Source organism: Ursus maritimus, unplaced genomic scaffold (assembly GCF_017311325.1).
Source record: "Ursus maritimus isolate PB19 unplaced genomic scaffold, ASM1731132v1 scaffold_12, whole genome shotgun sequence".
Lineage (NCBI taxonomy): Eukaryota > Metazoa > Chordata > Mammalia > Carnivora > Ursidae > Ursus > Ursus maritimus.
In genome coordinates this window covers 26,659,369-26,672,503 of record NW_024423564.1, presented here as the reverse complement: position 1 = coordinate 26,672,503, position 13,135 = coordinate 26,659,369, and positions in this window count along the sequence as shown.

Below are 13,135 nucleotides of genomic sequence, written 5' to 3'. Positions count from 1 at the left end.
ATCCATCTCATTCATGAGAACTTCCCTCTCATGACTTATCACCTTCCAAAGGCCCTGCCTGCTCATACCATCACCTGGGGGGTTAGGATACATATGAATCTGGAGAGGACACAGCATTCAGTCTGCGGCACTGGCACGGTTTGGATCACTCAGCAGATATTGATTGCTCTCCCTCCACCGAGCAGTGGAGTCTGTTTCCACACCCCACTAAGGTTAGGCTTTGGCATGTGACTTGCTCATACAATGTTGGTGGAAGGTATGTGACTGAAGGTCTAAAATGTGATTGCGTGGTGGGGAGTGCTCTGTTGGTCTTCTGCCATCACTGTGAGAAGAACACGCCGTGGCCAGCCTCCTGGCCAAAAGGATAAGAAACACGTGGAACAGACCCAATCCAACCTGCAGCCTGTGACAGGCCCAGCTACATCCAGTACCCAAACAACTTTAGTGAGCTACACAACAGAAGTGAGAATAAATGTTGTTTTTTGCCAGTGAATTCTGGGCCTATTTATGATTGATTTTGGTGGCAGAAGCTAACTGATGCAATGCCCTAGCCACTTTTCTACTGTATTATTTTCTTACTGATTTGTAAGAACTAGGACCTAATTGCTTTGTTAGTCTTGTGTCACATATAATTTCCCCTGTTTGGCATTTTCTTGCTAGTTTTGGTTGCGGTGTTTATTGATTTATGGAAGCTTTTTGTTTCTTTATAAACAAATCTGACATTCTTTTCCTTTAAGGCTTCAGCCTTTGGTGTTATGCTTAGAAAGGCCTTTGTACCACAAGGTAACATAAATATCTCTTTCTATTTTCTCCTAGTACTTTCACTGCTACAATTTCTACACAAAATCTTAATTCGTTCGGATTTTTTTTGGATACAGTATATAAAATAGGTATCATCTAATTCATAAACTTGGGTTTGTTTCTTGGGTTTGTTTCTAGTCTTTGAATTCTCTTCTATTTATCTGTCTCCCATCCAGTGGCACACGATCATGTTACTTTATTTTATTTATTTTAATCTCATAGTATGAGTTCACTAATATTGATAAAACTATGCCATACCATGGGGCGCCTGGGTGGCTCAGTCGTTAAGCGTCTGCCTTTGGCTCAGGGCATGATCCCAGGATCCTGGGATCGAGCCCCGCATCGGGCTCCTCTGCTGGGAGCCTGCTTCTTCCTCTCCCACTCCCCCTGCTTGTGTTTCCTCTCTCGCTGGCTGTCTCTCTCTCTGTCAAATAAATAAATAAAATCTTAAAAAAAAAAAACTATGCCATACCATTTGAGGATCCATACGTACGTATCAAAAGTAGGAAGTAAAGAAAAGAAGCGGTCGTCACAAAATTCAGGACAGTGGTCACTTCGGAGAGTGAGGGCAAGGTTGTGAATGGAGAGCTCTCGTGCACACCACTGGCTTCTGGAATGCTGTGGACATTTTACTTTCTGACCTGAGGGAGGTTACACAGGGGTTCACCTTACAATAATTCAAGCCACACCAATGTTTTACTTACTTTTTCTGTAAAGATGTCTCACAATTTAGGAATGATCTTAGAAATTCTTACTGCACTCAGAGTAGCTTTCAAGCATTTTTTCAGAGAGGATTTTTAAAATAGCCAGAGTAGTGGATCCTTATACAGTTGACCTTGGAACACCAGGGGAGTTAGGGGTGCTGACCCCCCACAAAGTTGAAAATCCATACATAACCATTGGCGTCCCCAAAACTGAACTACTAGTAGTCTGTTGGCCAGAAGCCTAACCAATAATATAAGCAGTTAATTAACACATATTTCGTATGTTCTGTGCATTATATACTGTATTCTTACTTAAGGTGAGTAGAGAAGAGAAAGTGTTATGAAGAATATCGTAAGAGAAAATACATTTACAGTACTATACTGTATTTATTGAACCCCCCCCCCCCCCCCCCCCGCATATGAGCGGACCCGCAGTTCAACCCCGTGTTACTCAAGGGTCAACTGTCCTTGGAAAGGCTGGGTGGCATAGATGGACATAAACATTATATTATTCTGGAATGGTTCATAGTTCACAGAAGCAGAAGGTCTGTGAGGGTGTTTGTTCAAAACCTCCAAACCTCCTCTCCCACAACACATTCAGACTTTCAGGTCAGGCCCTCAGATGTCCCCCACAACCCTCCTTCCCATTCCTCCTGGTATCCACACTCTGATTTAGGCAAGCACTGCCTGGTGTCCAGCTCCTTCCACTCCTTCTGCCCAACCTCAGTAGCGTTCCCTGGTCTGTCTGTTTTGTTTGTTTTTTGTTTTTTAAAGCTTGTTCATTCATTATTTCTTTAGTAATATCTACACACAAGGTGGGGAGTGAACGCACCACTGCGAGATCCAGAGTCCCACGCTCTTCCCAGCGAGCCAGCAAGGTGCCTCTCCCGGGTCTGTCTTGGCCCTTCTTACCATCCTCCTGACTACCGAGCTGAACCGCCCGACCACCGCTGGGGACGGCAGTGGGGCCCCCATTACCAGGGTGGCTCACACACACCGATTCAGATGCAGTAAATCCTCTCACCACCCACTTCCAGGGAGTCTCACTGCCTGTTGGGCAAATCCAAATTCTCTACGGGCCCCGCATCTTTGACTCCTCCGTGCACCCTACCTCGAAGGCGGCTGGACTCTGTGCACGTTTGCAGCCTCCCGACTTGGCTCTCCCATCTCAACATCCAAAGAAGCCCCACCTCCAGCCATCTCACACGCCTCTTCTTCGTGAAGCCAGCCTGGCCTCTGTGCTGCGCCACTCTGCCCGTGGTCCCGTTCTTTTCTTCCCCGCGGGTAGGACCGGTTAGCAGCCTCCTCCGAGGCCGCGTGCCGTTTCCGCTCCAAGCTGGTTCCGGGATTGCCTATGACCTCCGTGATAATGTCCAAGAGGGTTAAGGCCCTCAGACCCCCTCCAGTCCTGTCCCAGGTCAGTCCCCCATGGGAACCCTGTTCCAACCAGACTCTCTTCTCTGTGTCCTGCAACACCTAGTCTGTTCTCCCCTCCACCCTAGCTGCCCTTCCTTTTATTTGCCGCTTGAACCCAGCTCCTCCTTTCACACTAAGTTTCCATGGAATCTCTTCTCGATGGACCGGTTCCTCATTACTCTGGCTAAACTTTCGGGGGGGGGTGGGGACGTTTGTGCCTGACTAGCTGAGCTGGTGGAGCAGGTGACTCTTAATCTCCGGGTTGTAAATTCAAACCCCACATTGGATTTAGAGACGACTTAAAAATAAGATCTCAACCCCACCCCCAAACTTCCCATTTCCTACTTCTGAACTTCTGTGACATTTAATTTCTATTAACCTTTGTCACGTATGTTCTTCAATTCTCATTTTTGTATTTGCCAATCAATTATTAGCTCCTGGAGCTGAGGTGCTATTTCTTACACTCTTCTGTCCTAATCTCTCCCATCCTCTGGCGTTTCAGACCATTTGAATGCAGTAGGTTACTTGGTGAGGACACGACAGAATGAGTGAGTAATGGTGTTACTTAATCCAGTTCAGAGTAATTGCAGGATTCCCTGGTTCAGGCCGCTATATATTTACCTTCTTTATATCTTACTTTTCTTGCTTGCAACATGGTGATAATTTTATTCCATAAAAGAATGGGACAAAGCGAAATTGGACACTCTACACTTTTCAGTGTTGTGTGTTTTTATTATTGCTTCAAATAAATGTGCTTGCTAATTTCGATGTAACGGAAGAAGTGGTTTCTCTGGGGTGTGGCTGGCTGCATTCTCCAGCTAACTTGTGGTACAAGTTGATAGGGTTTGGATTCTGGTAGATAGCTTAGGGAAAAAGAAAACACCTAACACACAATTTCAGTAAATTCTAGTTATTAAAAGCCCTTGGAGAGGGGGCTAAAACAAGCTCTGTACACACAAGGGGAAAGAGGCAAGTGATCCGTCCTTTAGAAATTAGAGCCCTGTGCTGTGTGCCACATCGTACGATTCCTACACCCGTCTCCTGGCTGGACACCATCCCTTGGAGGGCCGACTGGCACCTCCAACTCTTGGCAGTTAAAGCTGGCTCCCTGTTTTCCCTCCTAAACTGTTCTGTATCTCACTTGGTCCACCACTTTCTAGAAGTTTCCCCAGGGCCCATGAAAACCAGGGGAGCCCTTGGGTCCTCCTCTATGGCTCCTACCCTCATGCTGATTTTCTTTGTGGAAACCACCCCTGTTTGCCATCCCTGTTTTTGGTCCCCTCTGTTCATCCTGTGCAGAAGCCCCCTCGTGCTGTGGCTCTCCACAGTGCCACCTTGGTGATCTTTCTCAACAGCAAACGGGCATCTTTTGCCTCCATTTAAAACCTGTTTCTAGGGGCGCCTGGATGGCTCAGTCAGTTAAGCGTCTGCCTTCATTCGGCTCAGGTCATGATCCCAGAGTCCTCGGATCGAGCCCCGCATGGGGCTCCCTGCTCAGCAGGAAGCCTTCTTCTCCCTCTCCCTCTGCCTGCCGCTCCCCCTGGTTGTGGTCTCTCTCTGTCAAATAAATAAATAAAATCTTTAAAATAAAATAAAGTAAATAAATAAAACCTGTTTCTGTACTCTGATTGAGAAGCCTCCCCTATCCTGTCAGCCTGGTGACAAACTCACCCTTGGAAACACTGCGCAGGTGTCTTGCCTTCTGGGCCATCTTTGCTGCTCCCAGTGAACTCATCTGCTCTCCCCTGCCATCTGCGTGCTGTCGTGGAAGGGTCACTGTATTTGGAGCAGTAGACATAGGAATTTATCTTGGCTCTGCTAGCAACTAGCTGTGTGACCTAGGACAAGTCAAATATTTTCTTCTCAGCCTCAGGCTTTTCTTCTGAAAAAATGACAGGGCAGTGGGTTAGAATACAATGAGTGGTTTTAGAAGTGCTCAAGGGTAGCGAGGCCACAGCTAGAACTGGGGCCTGGATCCTGCCTTTCACCAGAGCAGCTCTGTCTTGGTGTGTTTTATTTGTTTACACATGTTGGTAATATCTAGTTTGAACAAAGGGTTCCCTCAGGCAAAACCTGTTTGAAAATCCGTGGGTTAGATGAATTTTAAAATCCTTTTTCTTTGTTTATTATCTCAGGAACTACAAATTCTTATTTGTTCATAAGAAAAAGGCTTTGCAGGGGGCGCCTGGGTGACTCGGTGGGTTAAGCAGCTGGTTCCTGATTTTGGTTCAGGTCATGATCTCAGGGTCCTGGGATCAAGCCCCACATCGGGCTCAGTGCTTAGTGGGGAGTCTCCTTGAGGATTCTCCTTCGTCCTCTGCCCCTCCCCCTCAAATAAATAAATAAATCTTAAAAAAAATAAAAAAAGAAGGGGTGCCTAGGTGGCTCAGTTGTTTAAGCATCTGACTCTTGATTTCAGCTCAGGTCATGATCTCGTGGTCATGAGATCGAGCTCTGCAACAGACTCCACGCTCAGTGGAGTCAGCTTGAGATTCTCTCTCTCCTTCTCCCTCTGCCCCTCCCCCCTTTCTCTCTCTCAAATAAGGAAATAAGTAAATTTTAAAAATAAAAAAAAAGAAAAGACAAGACAAGACAAGACAAGACTGCGGGCCTTCTGAGAAGGATTCTTACCTACTGGGAAGGTTTGTCCTCCTATAGTTTTCTTAAAATCTAATCATAGGTCCAGCTGGTTCTCTGAACTGACTTGACTTGTACAATCATGGCTTGTTTGTATTTTTATTGTCTTTCTAACCTTCGCTGTCAGTTCATGCTGAGAGTTGTTCGCTGATTATAAAACACAGCTCTGCAGTGAGATCATCTTGGAGATCAGCCTGCTGCTCCAAGAGATCAGAGGCCGGCCCGAACTCGCCTCCTGTGACTTGAGTAGGAAGAGAAGCACTGGGCATTGGCAAAATTCTTCGTAACATTCGCCATCTAAAAAGCATTGTTAAAAAAAAAATTAGAATACAAACTAAAATTCAGCGCATTTGGGTATAAAAGAAAAAAAGGCATTTGTTGTGTAACTACCCCATGCAAGGTGCTGTGCTGGGGACAGAGGTGGGGAGCAAAAACCAAGACTCTGCTATGATCAGAAATCTGCCAAGAAATGATCCAATTAACCCAGAATTGTGAGGTCCACAAATGTCTGTTTCCTATTGAAAATAAAGAGAACCTCGTGAGCCATGCTGACCTCACTAGCATAACCTTCAAAGACAAATTCAGTTCAGACTTGCTCTTCCTCATCTGAGTCTGAATTCTTTGCTGTTGGTACCTTGATGGTTAAGACACATTACAAATGTGTAATAACGGTCATTTAGTGACTGACTTACAGTTTATTTCTTTAAATGAAGCAAACTTGCCAATGAAAGCATGGATTTTTGCCTCCATGCCTTCATCCATGCTTTTCCCTCACTCTGGAGCGCTCTTCTCCCTGTCCTCACATCCCCTCACTATTGAGGTTATCTGATTCTTTTAGTCTCTGCTTAAAGTGTGACATCTTTTGGGAAGCCCTCCTGTCTGGGTTCTGCATCCCTCTCGTGTGCTCCTAAAGCATCTTGTCCTGACCCTTGCTGTAGAGAGCCCTTACATGTTATTGTATAGGTTTGTTTCATTAGCACTACGCTCTGTCGTAATAACGTCTACATAGGACTCACTGGCTACTAATCATGAACACAGGGAATTCACTTAGTTTTTTAACCATTTTAAAAAAGATTTTATTTGTTTATTAGAGTGCACCAGCGAGCACAAGCAGGGGAAGAAGCAGCGGGAGAGAGAGAAGCAGACTCCCTGTTGAGCAGGGAGCCCAACGTGGGTTTTGATTCCAGGACCCTGGGATCATGACCCGAGCTGAAGGCAGATGTGTAACCGACTGAGCCACCCACGTGTCTGCAGTGAATTCACTTACACATGAATCCACATAAATATGAATTCACTTAACTCTCTCATTGCTCTGAGGTAGGTACTGTTGTCATCACCACTGTATACATGAGAAAACTAAAAGACGCAGGTGACTTTCCCAGGGTCACATCCTTAGCATGGGGGAAAGCTGGGATTCTGATCCAGGCAGTCTAGCTCCAGAGTCTATACTCCTAAGTAAGATGCCTTTCCAATAATACCAAGACAGTCTGCTCACAGCTGTATTCCAGGGCCCAGCAATTTCCTTGCCCTAGAGGGAATAAGGCATACTTGTTGGAAGAGTGGTTGAAGCATGACACTCACCTCCAGAAACTCCATGCATGTGGTCTGGTCACAGAGATACATGAGGTCAGAGGCAGAGACTTCAGGAGAGGCATAGACCTCGGACTGAGGGCCTGAGGAGGGAGGGACTCACGCTATGTGGGAGGTAGAGGCTGACTGCATGGGCTCAACATTTCCCCACAGGGAGCTGGGGGCTCAGTCACGTAGTGACAGTCCTCTCTGGTTGTGTCAGGACAACCTGGAACATGTCTTGTTCTGAATCTTGAACTTGTCACCCAGATGACCTCAATTTAAGAGAAATATGAAGAGTTTGATTCGTAGAAGTCTGTTAAAAACAAAAGCAAACTTTCTGTCAAAGCCAAAAATTGAAGAAATTAAACTTGCAGAACCATCTAAACAGTGGAATGTCCAAAGAGCAAAGAAAGAGGAACTTTTTTGAAAAAGGATTTTGAGTCTAAAGAGCTTATGCACAGGAAGCTCTCATGAGCCACCCCACTTTGCAGCGCATCTGTGGAGGGAACGGAATGTCAGCAGAGGCTGGCTGAGGAGAACTGCTTGGGAAGACACATGCCTGCTCCACAGCTCTCTCATCCTGGGTGCCAGGGCGAGGCATTTATAAGAGCTGCTCAAATTAACAGGTGTTTTGATAGCCCTCATTCATACACGTTCAGGTAGCCTTTAACTTATAGATTAGATCCAACTTTGCTGTAGAAAAGTCTGTGCTTGGTCTTATCCCTGCTTCCTGCACATGTAGGGCTCCTTCCCAACATGGGGGTGCTTGCTTCTTCTCCTTCCCCTGGGGCCCTCCAAATCCTCCCCCTTTTCCAAGCCTTCCCAAATAACTCCACTGCTCACTGAGTACCTAATTTTTGGAAAGACTACATCATTTGTAATTTGTAGTAAAATGGTAAAGGCAGTGTTATAGGATACCCTCCTGCATCAGGTTGAGGGGTTTAAGATTATTTCTGCCGGTTTCTTGAGCAGGCCTTCTGCCGGTTTCTCTGAGCCTTCACACTAATAACAGTTCCACAGTATGGCGTTATGAGGACTAACTGAGGAGATACATGGAAAGTGGTTGGCATACTGCCAGGCATACACCATGCCCTCATGGGCCAACTTGGTTCAGCAGGGCCCTAGAGACTTCTTTTGGCCGCTGGATCCTTTCTGATCTTGGAGGTGTCCCAGAAGTGACTGTGGGGTCGGGGGTGGTCCTGTCACCTACCACACAGAGCAGACACAGAGACAGGGAAGTTGGATAGGGATTGAAGCTACTAATCCAATGTCCATGTCCCTTGCAATGAGGAGGGTCCCTTCTGAGCTACAGAATAGAATGTGCTAGAGCAGCTTAATCACTGGCTTATATATTAACCAAGCCAAGGAGGGTTTGGCTGAGGACCCTCACTGACCTGTGGGGCGTTAGTCTTTATTCGCCCTATTGCCCGCCCCCATCTTGATCCTTTGGTTTTATTTAAATATAGGAAACTGAGGCCAACCCAAACAAAACAAAAAGATTTATTGGCCCAGAGCTGGCAGAGGCGCCTGAGGACTCACCTCTCTGTCCAAGGGCCATTCGTTATCACGCACCCCGAAGGTGTTCCTAACTTCCGGGTACTCACCACTCCCCCACAAAGCAGGCTGCAGGGACTTTTCAGGAGGTTAAAAAGTAACTATTCTGAAGGTTCCGCTGTGAGTAAGCGAAAGCTCACTGGGGCAGAGGCACCACAGGCTCCAAGTCAGTAACTTGAAATTGGGCGGCCTGATCTCAGGGCTGTGCCGCCTGGGGCAGATCTGAGCGGTGGGACTCCTGAGCTTGGGGGCCTGCGGCTGTGGTCAGCAGCAGCCGGTCTCTGCAGGGGGGTTTTCATTGTCACAATTCTGAGCTCAGTTGTGTAATCACAAGTAGCTGCAACCAGGGGGCAGGAAGGGAGGGGGCAGGACAGGCCCTGAATTCCGGGCTGTGGGATCAGGATTTGGTCCTGACCATGATTCATGGGGGAAATTCTTTTAGAAACTTAAGCCCCCTTGCTCCGTGCCAGACATTTCCAGGCTGCTAGCGTTTGCTAAGCACTTATGTGCGCCTGGCAGGCCCTGAGCTGGATGTTTGACAGGCATTTCATTTAATGCTTGCAACGGCCTGTGCAGACAGGCCTTCCGGGTGGGCGTTATATCCCGACTCCACAGATGCGAAACAGATGCAGAGAGGCTGGCAACTGGCCCAAAGTTAAGTAAGTAGAGAGTGGCAGAATCAGGACTTGAACTCGTGTCCGATCAACACCCAAGTGGTGCATTTGGTAGGACAGAGGAAGAACATCAGCATACACTCTCCTTCCTCCCTGCCCCCCAGCTTGGGGAAATCCGTGGGAATAGATGTGTTCCCCTCTTCTTTATAATGCGGTCAGCAGCTTCCCAACCCCAGTGCCTTGGAAAGGCGGCGTGAATTTGCCTCCAGAGGTGTCTCGCGGAGGGAGGCTCAGGCTGGTAACCCAGCCCAGCACTGTGGGGCTGGTAATTGCCTGGTTTTGGTAGGAATAAGGTCCGAGCACAATTTGTACTGTGGGGAATGGGGTGCGAGGGGGCATGTGTCCTTCCTCTTAAAGGAAAGGTACCCGTCTGGTCTAGATTTGCTTGTTTGTAAAAAGCAGCCGCTGCAGGGCCTTGGTGGGATTTTTGCCCGGTGGCCCAGACCATAAATGTTGACTGTAGGGTGGTTGGTTTTAGGGAGGAGGATTTGAGTTGGGCTGTATCCGGGGCTGAGGTCAAAGTTGGTTGGAGCCCAACTGATGTGCTTTTTGGGTCGGTCAGCTTCTCTCCTACCTCTCCTCCCAGGATTTTAGCCAGCACCTGACCCAGCCCTTTACTTCACAGGCCCGGGGACAGGTCAGAGAGGTGAAGGGATTTGCCCGAAGTTACAGTGCTGTGGGGTGGAGTCAGAATCCCAGCTCCAGTCCCTTGGTACATGTTTTCCTCTGCCTGGCCAGGGCCCTGTAACTCCTCTTTGTTCCTGGTAAACTGACACAGGGAGAACTTTGGGGAGAAGGTCCGCAGTGCCGTCACCTCTGTGGGTGCATAACTCCCTCTTGGTGTTGCAGTTTCTCTTCCAGGCGAGATGCCTTAGGAAGTGCGCTTACTTGTTGGAGTCTTGCCACCGTCTCCCCCTGGGCGAGTCCGAGGAGCTTACGGATGAGCCGGTGAGAGCACGGTGGCGCCTGCCTTGAGGCTGTCTGGAAGGTCAGGCTGGGCCAGCAGGTTACTCATTCAGCACATGTTTATGGAGCCTGACGCCCAGACCTGGAGGTTACTGTGGTGAGTCTATCGCCCTTGCCAGGACAACAGCTACCGGGCTGGTGGGAGCCATGGGCATGTCATCAAGCAATCATTCTGCAGAGTGGTAATGTTTCCGGGGATGACCCAGGGTGTTCCAGGAGCACAGCTGATGGGATCGCACTAGTGGGGGGCTGCTGGGAGGACTCTCTGCAAGGGGGTAATAGTGCAGCTGGGAATGGAAGATGGAGTGAAGGGGCAGGTGAGGGGCTCCAGGTTAGAGAGGTGACGGTTTGGGGGCAGCACTTAGTTTACTGCCTGGAGCAGGAGCTGGAAGAGGGGAGAGATAGGCTGGAGAGGAAGTCAGGGTCCATGCCTCGTGAATCTTGATGAAGACGTCTCACATTCTCATGAGAGCAGCAGCGTGTGGGACCTGGATTCCATCTCTTGCTTGCAGCCTAAGCGTGTGCGAGAGACGAACCCTTTGGACCCTATGGGGACTGCCCACAAAAGAAGGTGGTTTTTTGTTTTTTTTAAACTATGGAGGCAGAACAAGTCAGGGCCTCTACGCCAGGGATAATAACTAACCCTGCCACTCCACGCTGGCCACCAAACCAGCTTTTGCCCTTGGACATGGTTCAGTTGCAGACACTGGGGTATGGAAGCTGCCGTGAATCCCGCTGCCCTGTGCTTTATTCCCTGCCACAGGCTGCAACACACTCGGTGGCGTGGTTGCAGGCTCGTGCCGTCTGTCACCAGCGCACTGGAAAGCCGAGGGCTGTGTCCAGTGTATTGCTTGTTTGTTTGTTTTTCTAAATGGGACTGTCTTCTTTATCTTACTATTACAAAAGTAATATATGTTCCTTACAAAAAATTAAACATCCCATAAGTGTATACAATAGAAAGTGGAATTTCCTGCTTCGTCTTATAATCCCATTTCCCTAAGAAAACCATTATCCTTCCAGACTTTAAAAAGAATGTGTGTGTGTGTTTATGTATATATATCTATATCTCCAGATAGCTTCTATTGTAGGATCCCATGCAAAAATAGGCTCTCTGGCCCCTTAAACTGTCCTCCAGTTCTTTTTGGAAGTCCCCAAAAGGGTGCCTCACCTGGGTCCATAAACCTGTCAATTGTCCCTCCATGTAGCAATTTCTCTGTTTCTTGTGTATCCACTGCTCAGAGAAGCTTGAAGAAATTCACAGAAGCCGAACACCAAAGTCCCTGTCATGGGTTGCATGTTTCCAAAGTTTCCAGTCCTTGGTTGGCAGACTTAGGACACTGAGCTTCAAGCAGATATGGGAAGAAGACCATCTGCTCACCACATGCCAACCACCCTTTGTCATTGGGGGCCCCAAAGCTGCTCTTCTTCAATCCCGAGTCTCGACATCTTTCCCGAATGGTCCCATCAATTTCTGCTGCTAATGCCTCCAGTAAGGGCCTCAAAGTTGGTCTGGGCATCAAGTGGAAGGGGAGGTGTTCTTCTTTTTTACTGTTCCTTACCCTTTTTTTGGCCCCTGGCCCCCCTCACAAAGAAAAGTCTCTTCTTTCTTGTTCTTTGTCTTCAAAGGGTTTATATTAATTTGCAGCATCTCTTTCTGTGTTATCAGTATTGCATGTTATTAGCCTTTATGTATGATCACTATTAATCTACACTGAGAATATTTGTATCAGTTTATCTTTAACATTGTTAGTCTTATCCTCTGTCCTTAAGAAGGTTCACAATTTATTTAGTCTGATCTACCTAATTTTTCCTTTTTTACCTCTGTGTTAAGGATTCTTCCACCACAAGACTATAATAATATTCTTTTCTAGTAATGTAGGAGTTATATATTTAAGTTAAACACTTTCACCTATCTGGAAATTGTTCTTGTGAATGTTGTGTGGTAAGTGGAATTTCTTAAAAATTCCCCAGGGGCACCTGGGTGGCTCAGTCAGTTAAGCATCCAGCTCCTGGTTTTGGTTAAGGTCACGATCTCACGGTTGAGAGATCGAGCCCTGCATCAGGCTCCATGCTCAGAACAGAGTCGGCTACAGATTCTCTGTCTCTCCCCCTCTCTGCTTCTCCCTCCTCTCGTGCTCTCGCTCATAAATAAATAAATAAAATCTTTAAAATCCCCCAAAAAGTTGGGTGCAGAAGCTGAAAGATAAAAGAGATAGACCAAGAGACTTCGCTAGCTCTTGGATGCCCTGTGTAGGAGAGGCTTGTTTGCTGAAAACAAAGAGGATTTTGCTCTTGGCCAGCTTGTGGCTCCATCTGCTTCCCGCTGAGAATGACTCTCAAACTTTGTGTCTTTAGAGCCAGTATTTTCTGTGTGATGTTAGTCCAGGCTTCAGAAGTTTGGATGTGTTCATTTTGTTGCCTGTGGACTACACTTTAGAGGGGGCCGGGACTCTCCCGCCCACAAGGTCCAGCCCTTCCCTGGGGGGGAGTGCGCAAGTAACTATGAGTTCTGAGCAGCTCTAAGATCCTAAGATCCTCGATGACTCTCGGCTAACTTCATCAATCATGGTACCTCTTTGAACCTGGCACTTGCTGGGGCCTCAAAAATATTTACTTGTCAGACTGTCAGAGAGCCATTAGGAAGGATGTACAGATGCCCAAGAAGGTGATGGCCAAAAGAGGAGAACACTAATGGCAGTTCTGAGTAGGGGAGATGACATTCCTTCCATCCATCTATTCAGCAAATATTTATTGAGTGCCTATTATGTGCCAGGTACTTTTCTAGGAGCATAAGTGTGTCATTTTCCATCA